The sequence below is a fragment of the Pongo abelii genome, chromosome 12 (genome assembly GCF_028885655.2).
Source record: "Pongo abelii isolate AG06213 chromosome 12, NHGRI_mPonAbe1-v2.0_pri, whole genome shotgun sequence".
In the NCBI taxonomy this organism is placed as follows: domain Eukaryota; kingdom Metazoa; phylum Chordata; class Mammalia; order Primates; family Hominidae; genus Pongo; species Pongo abelii.
In genome coordinates this window covers 56,390,933-56,403,508 of record NC_071997.2, presented here as the reverse complement: position 1 = coordinate 56,403,508, position 12,576 = coordinate 56,390,933, and the positions used below count along the sequence as shown (strand labels likewise).

At 42.0% G+C, this 12,576-nt stretch overlaps 1 long non-coding RNA gene across 1 annotated transcript; it reads left to right on the top strand.

The window, feature by feature from the left end:
• The first annotated feature begins 244 nt into the window (after positions 1-244).
• On the top strand, positions 245-8,802 carry LOC129057587 (uncharacterized). Its single transcript, XR_008522225.1, has 3 exons — positions 245-332; positions 839-1,255; positions 7,828-8,802. It is a non-coding gene; the product is annotated as an uncharacterized LOC129057587 (long non-coding RNA).
• The last annotated feature ends 3,774 nt before the right edge of the window (positions 8,803-12,576 follow it).

Sequence of the window (12,576 nt, the reverse complement as noted above, 5' to 3'; positions counted from 1 at the left end):
TTCTCTGTTTCACTAGAAGGTAGTCAGGAATACCCAATATTTTGTCTGCTTTGTTTACTCCTCTATTTCCAGGGCTGAGTAAGCTCTAAATTTTATTTTTGAAATGAATTAAAAGAACTAACTAATAAATATATCTTGGTATTTTTCAATATATATTTAGCTTTTCACTGTGCACAAAGGGTTTTTTCATAAGAAAAAATAGTTTTTCTGTACCTTAATCTATTACTTTTTCCATTTACAGTGTCTGAGTTTCATGTCTTCCTTAGAAAATTTTTCCAACAATGTAAGATTTTTCGTCATGCTAAAGAAAAAGAACAGCAGCAGAAAAACAGGTGAAATCTGAATGAAGGCTGATGATTAATTAATGCAACCTACCAGTGTTTGGTGGTTAGTTTTGACATGTACCATAGTAATGTAGGATGTTAACAGTAGAGGAAACAGAGTGAGAGGTTTATTTGCAACCTTTCTGTAAATCTAAAATTATTCTAAAATAAAATGAGAGACAGGACTAGCTGGATTTCCTAGGCCGACTAAGAATGCCTAAGCCTAGCTGGGAAGGTGACCACATCCACCTTTAAACATGGGGCTTGCAACTTAGCTCACACCCAACCAATCAGAGAGCTCACTAAAGTGCTAATTAGGCAAAAACAGGAGGTAAAGAAATAGCCAATCATCTAACGCCCCAGAGCCCAGCGGGAGGGACAAGGATCAGGATATAAACCCAGGCGTTCCAGCCCGCAACGGCAACCCCCTTTGGGTCCCCTCCCTTTGTATAGGTGCTCTGTTTTCACTCTATTTAATCTTGCAACTGCACTTTTCTGGTCCATGTTTGTTACAGCTCGAGCTGAGCTTTCGCTCGCCGTCCACCACTGCTGTTTGCCCTTGTGCCGGACCCGACACTGACTTCTATCCCTCCGGATCCAGCAGGGTGTCCGCTGTGCTCCTGATCCAGCGAGGCACCCATTGCTGCTCCCAATCAGGCTAAAGGCTTGCCATTGTTCCTGCACAGCTAAGTGCCTGGGTTCGTCCTAATCGAGCTGAACACTAGTTACTGGGTTCCATGGTTCTTTTCCGTGACCCGTGGCTTCTAATAGAGGTATAACACTCACCTGGCATGGCCCAAGATTCCATTCCTTGGAATCTGTGAGGCCAAGAACCCCAGGTCAGAGAACACAAGGCTTGCCACCATCTTGGAAGCTCTGTGAACAAGGACCCCCGGTAACATTTTGGCGACCACGAAGGGACCTCCAAAGCGGTGAGTAATATTGGACCCTTTCGCTTGCTATTCTGTCCTATCCTTCCTTACAATTGGAGGAAAATACCGGTCACCTGTCGGCCAGTTAAAAACGATTAGCGTGGCTGCCAGACTTAAGACTCAGGTGTGAGGCTATCTGGGGAAAGGCTTTCTAACAACTCCCAACCCTTCTGGGTTGGGGATGTTGGTCAGCCTGGAGCCAGCTTCCACTTTCAATTTTCTTGGGGAAGCCAAGGGCTAACTAGAGGCAGAAAGCTGTTGTCCCGAACTCCTGGCAGTAGCTGGTTGAGATCATGGCGCAGCTAGAAGTCTCTACTCAACAGTCACCCATGCGTGCGCCCCTACCTTTCCTTCTGACCCATACCCCCTGGGTCCCAACCATGACTTTCTTGAAAGTATAACCCCAAAATTCTCCTTACCTCTAAATCTACTCCTCTGATCCCTGCCTCCTAGGTACTAATGGTTCAGACTTTCATTTCCTCTAGCAAGTTGTATCTCCAAAGGGATCTAAGGAAGCTCTATGCTGTGTCCTTAGGCACCTAGGCTATAACCCAGGGAGTTTTATCCCTGGTGTCCCTCCCGATTTAGGAATATAGCTCTTGACATGGGCAGTTATGTAGGAACCCATTCCCCACCACCCTTGCCAGGGCCCCAAGTTTGTAATGGCTAAGAGAGAGACAGAGAGAGATGGAGAGAGAGAGAGAGGGATGGAGAAAGAGACAGAGGGAGTCAAAGAGAAAAAAAAAGAAAAAGATGGAAATAGTAGAAAAAAAGTGTGCCCTATTCCTTTAAAAGCCAGGGTAAATTTAAAACCTGTAATTGATAACTGAAGGTTTTCTCCATGACCTTATAACACTCCAATGCCACTTTGTTGTCAGTGTAAATAAGGGCGTAGTCCGAAAGCACTGAGGCCACTGACAACCCATAGCTTTCCTATAAAAAATCCTTAACCCAGTAACCCGCAGATAGGCCGAATACATTCATTCGGTAGCGGCAACTGCTTTGCTAAAAGTAGAAAAGTAAATTTTAGAGGAAACCTCGTTGTGAGCACACCTCACCAGTTCAGAATTATTCTAAGTCAAAAAAAAAAAAAAAAAAGCAAAAAGGTAGCTTACTAACTCAAAAAGCTTAAAGTATAGGGCTATTATATTAGAAAAGGGTAATGTAACTCCAACCACTGATAATTCCCTTAACCCAGCAGATTTCCTAACAGGGGATTTAAATCTTAATTACCATACAAAGGTCCGACCAGAACTAGGAGGAACTCCCTTCAGGACAGGACGACACATGGTTCCTCCCAGGTGATTGAGGAAAAAACCACAATGGGTATTCAGTAATTGATACAGAGACTCATGTGGAAGCAGAATTAGAAAAATTGCCTAATAATTGGTCTCCTCAAATGTGCGAGCTGTTTGCACTCAGCCGAGCCTTAAAGTACTTACAGAATCAAAAGACTATTTCAATCCTCACTCAAAAGGTTCGCTATACCCTCTCTGAAACGAATTTGCATAAGAACTATTGTTTATGGGAATGCATCTTGATGGGGCAGCTGGGTTGTTATGAAATACTCAGGAACCCAGCCCAGCTCTAGGACTCACCCCTGAGCACAAAGGCAATGTTGGGCATGCTGGTAAAGGACCACTAGAATCCAGCAGCCCGGACCCCTTTCTTTGTGGTCAAGAGAGGCGGGAAAACAGGTGCAGGACTGCTACATCGGTGAGTGTCACTAATCCGATAAACAGAGGCCCATGGGTGGTTATGCACCCTGGAAAAGAATAAGCATTAGGCCCTTAGAGGACGCTCTAGGACTAATGCTCATCGGAAAATGACTAGGGGTGTTGGCATCCCTATATTCTTTTTTCAGATGGGAAACGTTCCCCCCACACCAAGGCAAAAATGCCCCTAAGATGTATTCTGGAGAATTAGGACCAACTTGACCCTCAGACGGTAAGAAAGATATTCTTCTGCAGTACCGCCTGGCCACGATATCCTCTTCAATGGGGAGAAATCTGGCCTCCGGAGGGAAGTATAAATTATAACACCATCTTACAGCTAGACCTCTTCTGTAGAAAGGAGGGCAAATGGAGTGAAGTGCCATATGTACAAACTTTCTTTTCATTAAGAGACAACTCGCAATTATGTAAAAAGTGTGGTTTATGCCCTACAGGAAGCCCTCAAGAGTCTACCTCCCTATCCCAGTGTCCCCCCGACTCCTTCTCCAACTAATTAGGACCCCCCTTTTTCCCAAATGGTCCAAAGGAGATAGACAAAGGGATAAACAATGAACCAAACAGTGCTAATATTCCCTGATTATGCCCCCTCCAAGCAGTGGGAGGAGAATTCAGCCCAGCCAGAGTGCATGTACCTTTTTCTCTCTCAGACATAAAGCAAATTAAAATAGACCTAGGTAAATTCTCACTAACCCTGATGGCTATATTGATGTTTTACAAGGGTTAGCACAATCCTTTGATCTGACGTGGAGAGATATAATGTTACTGTTAAATCAGACACTAACCCCAAATGAGAGAAGTGCTGCCATAACTGCAGCCCGAGAGTTTGGCAATTTCCGGTATCTCAGTCAGGTCAATTATAGGGTGACAACAGAGGAAAGAGAACGATTCCCCACAGGCCAGCAGGCAGTTCCCAGTGTAGACCTTCACTGGGACACAGAATCAGAACATGGAGATTGGTGCCACAGGCATTTGCTAACTTGCGTGCTAGGACTAAGGAAAACTAGTAAGAAGCCTATGAATTATTCAGTGATGTCCACTATAACAAAGGGAAAGGAAGAAAATCCTACTGCCTTTCTGGAGAGACTAAGGGGGGCATTGAGGAAGCATACCTCTCTGTCACCTGACTCTATTGAAGGCCAACTAATCTTAAAGGATAAGTTTATCACTCAGTCAGCTGCAGACATTAGAAAAAAAACTTCAAAAGTCTGCCTTAGGCCCAGAGCAAAACTTAGAAACCCTATTGAACTTGGCAACCTCGGTTTTTTATAATAGAGATCAGGAGGAGCAGGTGGAACGGGACAAACGGGATAAAAAAAAAGGCCACCACTTTAGTCATGACCCTCAGGCAAGCAGATTTTGGAGGCTCTGGAAAAGGGAAAAGCTGGGCAAATTGAACCTAATAGGACTTGCTTCCAGTGTGGTCTACAAGGACAGTTTAAAAAAGATTGTCCAAGTAGAAATAAGCCACCCCCTCATCCATGCCCCTTATGTCAAGGGATCACTGGAAGGCCCATTGCCCCAGGGGATGAAGGTCCTCTGACTCAGAAGCCACTAACCAGATGATCCAGCAGCAGGACTGAGGATGCCCAGGGCAAGTGCCAGTCCATGCCATCACCATCATAGAGCCCCCGGTTTGCTTGACCATTGAGGGCCAGGAGGTTAACTGTCCCCTGGACACTGGCGTGGCCTTCTCAGTCTTACTCTCCCGTCTTGGACAACTGTCCTCCAGATCTGTCACTATCCGAGGGGTCCTAGGACAGCCAGTCACTAGATACTTCTGCCAGCCACTAAGTTATGACTGGGGAACTTTACTCTTTTCACATGCTTTTCTAATTATGCCTGAAAGCCCCACTCCCTTGTTAGGAGAGACATTCTAGCAAAAGTGGGGACCATTATACATCTGAACATAGGAGAAGGAACACCCATTTGTTGTCCCCTGCTTGAGGAAGGAATTAATCCTAAAGTCTAGGCAAACAGAAGGACAATATAGATGAGCAAAAAATGCCGGTCCTGTTCAAGTTGAACTAAAGGGTTCTGCCTCCTTTCCCTACCAAAGGCAGTACCCCCTTAGACCCGAGGCCCAGCAAGGACTCCAAAAGATTGTTAAGGACTTAAAAGCCCAAGGCCTAGTAAAACCGTGCAATAGCCCCTGCAATACTCCAATTTTAGGAGTACAGAAACCCAACGGACAGTGGAGGTTAGTGTAAGATCTCAGGATTATCAATGAGGCTGTTGTTCCTCTATACCCAGCTGTATCTAGCCCTTATACTCTGCTTTCCCAAATACCAGAGGAAGCAGAGTAGTTTACAGTCCTGGACCTTAAGGATGCCTTTTTCTGCATCCCTGTGCATCCTGACTCTCAATCCTTGTTTGCCGTTGAAGATCCTTTGAACCCAATGTCTCAATTCACCTGGACTGTTTTACCCTAAGTGTTCAAGGATAGCCCCCATCTATTGGGCCAGGCTTTATTTAGCCCAAGACTTGAGCCAATTCTCATACCTGGACAGTCTTGTCCTTCGGTATGGGGATGATTTAATTTTATCCACCCATTCAGAAATCTTGTGCCATCAAGCTACCCAAGCGCTCTTAAATTTCCTCGCTCCCTGTGGCTACAAGGTTTCCAAACGAAAGGCTCAGCTCTGCTTACAGTAGGTTAAATACTTAGGGTTAAAATTATCCAAAGGCACCAGGGCCCTCAGTGAGGAACATATCCAACCTATACTGGCTTATCCTCATCCCAAAACCCTAAAGCAACTAAGAAGGTTCCTTGGCATAATAGGTTTCTGCTGAATATGGATTCCCAGGTACAACGAAATAGCCAGACCATTATATACACTAATTAAAGAAACTCAGAAAGCCAATACCCATTTAGTAAGATGGACACCTGAAGCAGAAGCGGCTTTCCAGGGCCTAAAGGAGGCCCTAACCCAAGCCCCAGTGTTAAGCTTGCCAACGGGGCAAGACTTTTCTTTATATGTCACAGAAAAAACAGGAATAGCTCTAGGAGTCCTTACACAGGTCCAAAGGATGAGCTTTCCACCTGTGGCATACCTGAGTAAGGAAATTGATGCAGTGGCAAAGGGTTGGCCTCATTGTTTACGGGTAGTGGTAGCGGTAGCAGTCTTAGTATCTGAAGCAGTTAAAATAATACAGGGAAGGGATCTTACTGTGTGGACATCTCATGATGTGAATGGTGTACTCACTGCTAAAGGAGACTTGTGGCTGTCAGACAACCATTTACTTAAATATCAGGCTCTATTACTTGAAGGGCCAGTGCTGTGACTGTGCACTTGTGCAGCTCTTAATCCAGTCACATTTCTTCCAGACAATGAAGAAGAGATAGAACATAACTGTCAACAAGTAATTGCTCAAATCTATGCAGCTAGAGGGAACCTTTTAGAGGTTCCCTTGACTGATCCCAACCTCAACTTGTATACTGATGAAAGTTCCTTTGTAGAAAAAGGACTTCAAAAAGTAAGGTATGCAGTGGTCAGTGATAATAGAATACTTAAAAGTAATCCCCTCACTCCAGGAACTAGTGCTCAGCTGGCAGAATTAATAGCCCTCAGGCACTAGAGTTAGGAGAATGAAAAAGGGTAAATATATATACAGCCTCTAAGTATGCTTACCTAGCCCACCATGCCCATGCAGCAATATAGAGAGAAAGGGAATTCCTAACTTCCGAGGGAACACCTATCAAACATCAGGAAGCCATTAGGAGATTATTATTGGCTGCACAGAAACCTAAAGAGGTGACAGTATTACACTGCCAGGGTCATCGGAAAGGAAAGGAAAGGGAAATAGAAGAAAACCGCCAAGTGGATATTAAAGTCAAAAGAGCCGCAAGGCAGGACACTCCATTAGAAATGCTTATGGAAGGACCCCTAGTATAGGGTAGTCCCCTCCAGGAAACCAAGCCCCAGTACTCAGCAGGAAAAATAGAATAAGGAACCTCACAAGGACATACTTTCCTCCCCTCCAGATGGCTAGCCATCGAAGAAGGAAAATATTTTTGACTGCAGCCAACCAATAGAAATTACTTAAAGCCCTTCACCAAATCTTCCACTTAGGCATTGACAGCACCCATCAGATGGCCGAATTATTATTTACCGGACCAGGCCTTTTCAAAACTATCAAGCAGATAGTCAGGGCCTGCAAAGTGTGCCAAAGAAGTAATGCCCTGCACTGCAGGCCATACATTTCAATCCCTGTATCTTTAACCTCCTTGTTAAGTTTGTCTCTTCTGGAATAAAAGCTGCAAAACTACAAATCATTCTTCAAATGGAGCCCCAGATGCAGTCTATGACTAAGATCTACCGCGGACCCCTGGACCAGCCTGCTAGTCCATGCTCCGATGTCAATGACATTGAAGGCACACCTCCCAAGGAAATCTCAACTGCACCACCCCTACTACACCCCAATTCAGCAAGAAGCAGTTAGAGCAGTCGTCGGCCAACCTCCCCAACAGCACTTGGGTTTTCCTGTTGAGACGGGGGACTGAGAGACAGGATTAGCTGGATTTCCTAGGCTGACTAAGAATCCCTAAGCCTAGCTGGGAAGGTGACTGCATCCACCTTTAAACATGGGGCTTGTAACTTAGCTCACACCCAACCAATCAGAGAGCTCACTAAAATGCTAATTAGGCAAAAACAAGAGGTAAAGAAATAGCCAATCGTCTATCACCCCAGAGCCCAGCGGGAGGGACAAGGATCGGGATATAAACCCAGGCATTTGACAGCCCCCTTTGGGTCCCCTCCCTTTGTATGGGAGCTCTGTTTTCACTCTATTTCACTCTATTAAATCTTGCCACTGCGCTCTTCTGGTCCATGTTTGTTACAGCTCGAGCTGAGCTTTTGCTAGCCGTCTACCACTGCTGTTTGCCGCTGTGGCAGACCCACTGCTGACTTCTATCCCTCCGGATCCGGCAGGGTGTCTGCTGTGCTCCTGATCCAGTGAGGCACCCATTGCCACTCCTGATTGGGCTAAAGGCTTGCCATTGTTCCTGCACGGCTAAGTGCCCGGGTTCATTCTAATCCAGCTGAACACTAGTCACTGGGTTCCATGGTTCTCTTCCGTGACCCATGGCTTCTAATAGAGGTATAACACTCGCCGTGTAGCCCAAGATTCCATTCCTTGGAATCCGTGAGGCCAAGAACCTCGGGTCAGAGAACATGAGGCTTGCCACCATCTTGGAAGCGGCCCACCACCATCTTGGAAGCGGCTTGCCACCATCTTGGAAGCTGTGTGAACAAGGATCCCCCGGTAACAAAAGGTTTACTTAAAAATGTATCTTTTCTTATCTAAAATCAGAAATACTATTTGACCCAGCAATCCCATTTCTGGGTATATACCCAAAGAAATATAAATCATTTCATTATGAAGACACATGCACTCATATGTTCATTGCAGCACTATTCACAATAGCAAAGACATGGATTCAACCTACATGCCCATCGATGATAGACTGGATAAAGAAAATGTGGTACATATATACCATAGAATACTATGCAGCCATGAAAAACAAGATCATGTCTGTTGCAGGAACATGGATGGAGCTGGAGGCCATTATCCTTAGCAAACTGATGCAGGATCAGAAAACCAAATACCAAATGATCTCACTTATGAGTGGGATCTGAATGATGAGAACATGTGGACACATGGTGGGGGAGCACACACTGGCGACTATTGAGGGTGGAAGGGGGTAGGAGGAAGAGAATCAGGAAAAATAACTAATATGTACAAGGCTTAATACCTGGGTGATGAAATAATCTGTATAACAAACCCCCATGATACAAGTTTACCTGTATAACTAACGTTCACATGTACCGCTGAACTTAAAGTTAAAAAAATTTATGTTGTCTTTAAGCTTGTTTATAGTTTCTATTTTAGTTTTAGATTTTAAGTCTACATTCGAATCACTTTGTTGTATTATGTGAAGTAGAGAAACTTTTTAAATTCCCCTTATGGATAATTAATTGTTCTGGTTTTAAGTGCTGCTATATAACATATATTCAATAGAGAAAGTGCATTGTTTTTATAAAAAATGTTTTAACTCAACTCATATATTTATGTTTATTTTTCCAGATTAGTTTTATAATCAGGTTATCAGGTTCTATAAAAATTCCCATTGTGATTTTGATTGAGATTATATGTGAGATAAGTAGATAATTTTGTAAAATTTCACTTTATTAAATAGTATACTTAATATACTTAATATGTGCAAAGTTATCATCAATAATAAAAACATGCAATGTACAAAAAGCAAGCAAGTTAAACAATGAGAAATCAAAAGACTAGTGTCATCCACAATTTAGAAAGGAATTTCAAGCTAAAGAATCATCAATAAAATACAAATTAAAGTTAAAAGAATCAGCACCATTTTTTTTTTAAAAGCAGCCAACATTAAAATTTTTTTTACAAGCAAGCCAACATTTCTAGTTCTAGCAAGTAGTAAAATAGGTTCTTACATATTATTGGCAAGAAAAAAATTGGCAGAATCTTTTCGGAAAACAAATTGTAATTTATTTCAAATTCTTCACGTTTTGGATACTCATCTATCAAGTATGTCCACTTTAAAAGATTTCTTAAAGGAAATAATCATGAAAAACATAATTGTAAAAAACATTTCTCACAATATTGCATTATAATAGTGAAAGTAGCCTAATTTTGCATTAGGGCATAGTTGAATAAAATTTGTTATACATGTACTGTGTACATGTATGTATGTATAGTCAATAAGTTTATGCTGGTCTATTGGGTCTGTAAAGCTTCAGCCATTTCATTTGCTCTCTGAGTGGTAATCAGAGATACACTTTAGATCATACATTTTTGTTTGTGAATTCCTACCCACAGTAGACATCATTTTATAATATGGTGAAATCCAAAATCTCAGACCCCTTTTGTTGAATTAATATGTTAAGTTTTAGTGAAAGATGAACACTAAGAGTGGGTGGTGATGGTGGTTTAAATTGTATGTGCTAAACATGAGAGGAACATCTGATTACATGAGAATATTCCTGGAGTTACACATTGAGGTGACATAAATGTATTGCTTATGAAAACAGGTCAGTACCAATTACTCTCTGGACATAATTAGTCTCATTAAGGGGGACAAACACCTTAGATGGAAATAAATAGATTATTACTGATTCAGAAAATAACTGGACTATAACCATTCTTATACCTGATGTTTCTTAACTTCTTCTGAGACTTTGGGAGATATTAGCAGTTAATTGTAGGGGCCAAAGGTCCAATTAAGGTGTGTTAGGGTTAATAACATTCTAATGCTGAGTATAAAAGGGAATGTGATTATTAGTTTTGGGGTGAAGTGTAGTTCCATCTGGACTTTTGTATGTGGCTATACAATTCTTACTAGGGAGATCTTAAGCTGAATAACAAATCTAGCAGTTGTAAAAGTCGGCAGCTAACACTGATGGAAAAAGTGAATTAGGAAGTTCACAGTATTTAAGGAGCAAAGACAATCAAGAGAACAACAGAAAAAACTGGGAGAGGGAAATCATAACACTCTTATCTTGAACCAAAATAAAGGAAAGAGGCTGGCAGTAAGAGGAGAAAACAAGTAAAATTGAAGTCCTTAGTTCTAAGCATGCATTTTTATTTGGAAGTCATTGGAAGAAGCTGCCTACAACTCACTCTTGTGGCAGCTCTCCATTTCTCCTTCTGGCCTTCTTAGTGAGCCTTAGAGTTTGACTTCCAGAGGGAATAGACACCTAGGTTATAGGATCTAGAGCAGTGTTTACATCAAGAAATAAGAATGTGTTATGTATGAGCTGGAGTGTAAGAGCAAGATTGGTGGTGAAAAGTACCTAAAATGGTCCCTTTAAGGCAGGTTTTTGTTCATCTCTCTTTCAGTATACCCTCCCTTATTGAATATCATGAAGGGTTATGTCTGGGGATACTTGGGCATGTAGCATGCCCCTTCAGCATATTAATTTTTGTTAGAACCTTGAAAGGTTAGAATGCAGCAAGGTAGAATCTGTCAGAGATTGTGTCAATTTAAGTCTCATAGGCTTTTTTCCCCCTGTAATAATCACATATGGTGAGTTTAAGGAAATTTTTTGATATAAATCACATTTTCTTTAAGGTAGGGTTAGAACTTTAGGCTATGAGTGATTATGTTCTTTTAAACATTTTGACAGTTTCATTTTTAAAATACTGTATGATACTATCTGATAAATACAGGAAATTTAACTGTTTTTTCTTATTGTTTATCGTTTATGCAACATATGTGTAGATTCATGTAGCCAATACCACAATCAGGATACAGAACAGTTCCATCACTCCAAAAAACTCCCTCATCCCATCCCTTTATTGTCACACCCTTGCTCCACCCTACCCTTGGCAACCACTGTAGTTTTGTCTTTTAAAGAATGTCATATAAACAGTCATACAATATGTAACCTTTTATTGTTTTCTGAAATAATGTCTTTGAGATTCATCGAAGTTGCTGTAGTAGTTCACAGTCCATTCCTTTTTATTGCTGAGTAATAGTATTACATGGTATGGATGTACCAGTTAGTTTACTCATTTGCCTGTTTAAGGACATTTAGATTGTGTTCAGTTTTTTTGTAATTATGAATAACGTTCCTATAAAAATGTATGTATGGATTTTTATGTTATTGGAAAGTGGAGGAAAGGTGATCCTTGTTACAAAGTGGCAAAGAACTTGGCCAAATTGTGTTCTCATGTTTTGTGGGAAAGTAGAACTTGTAAGTGATGAACTTGGATATTTACCTGAGGAGGTGTCTAAGCCATGTCAAAGACATGGCCTGTTTTTCCTTTGCTGCTTATGAGAAAATGCAAGAGCAGAGAGATAAATTGAAAAAGAAATTGTTAAGTAAAAAGGAACCAGAACTTAAAGATTTGGGAAATTCTTAGCCTAACCATATTGTAAAATATGTCTCCTGGAAAAAAAAAATGTGACTCATGGGTCCAATCAACCACGTCAGCAGAAACCGTGAATAAAGATGCAGTTAACCAGGAAAGATCTGTGGAAAATCCTCTTGTCTGATGGCTTGGATCTCCAGGGATTGCATTGGAGGCAAATGGTTTTTTGAAAACTATATGTCAGCGGACACACTGCTAGCTTGAACTGAAGGGTGTGGAGACAGGATGAAATAAAGGAGGACTGTCAGACTTCCAGGATTCTACAGGATGGGCCAGTACAGCTATCTAATGTGTTATCCTCCAGGAAAAGGGAAGTAGGACCCCCAAGAGAGGCCAAGAGGTTGGCAGGGCTGCCATTGCTACCATGGGGTCAATGGGTAGGACGGCCTCCTGGGTTTCAAAGGCTGGGCCATTTCCTTATTTTAGCAGACCAGCCAGCCACTGCCAAGGGCAAAGGGGTCAAGGCTGCCACCCTTGGAGGTCCAGAAGGCCGGGTCACACTGATTGGCCCTGAGGACAGAGCATTAAGCATAAGAGTTTTATCCTCAAGCCTTTTAAATCTACAGCAATTCAGAAGATTTTGGACTTGTTTGGGACCCATGACCCCTTTCTTCTTTCTGATTTCTCCCTTTTGGAATGAGAATGTCTATTCTATACCTGTCTCACCATTGTATTTTGAAA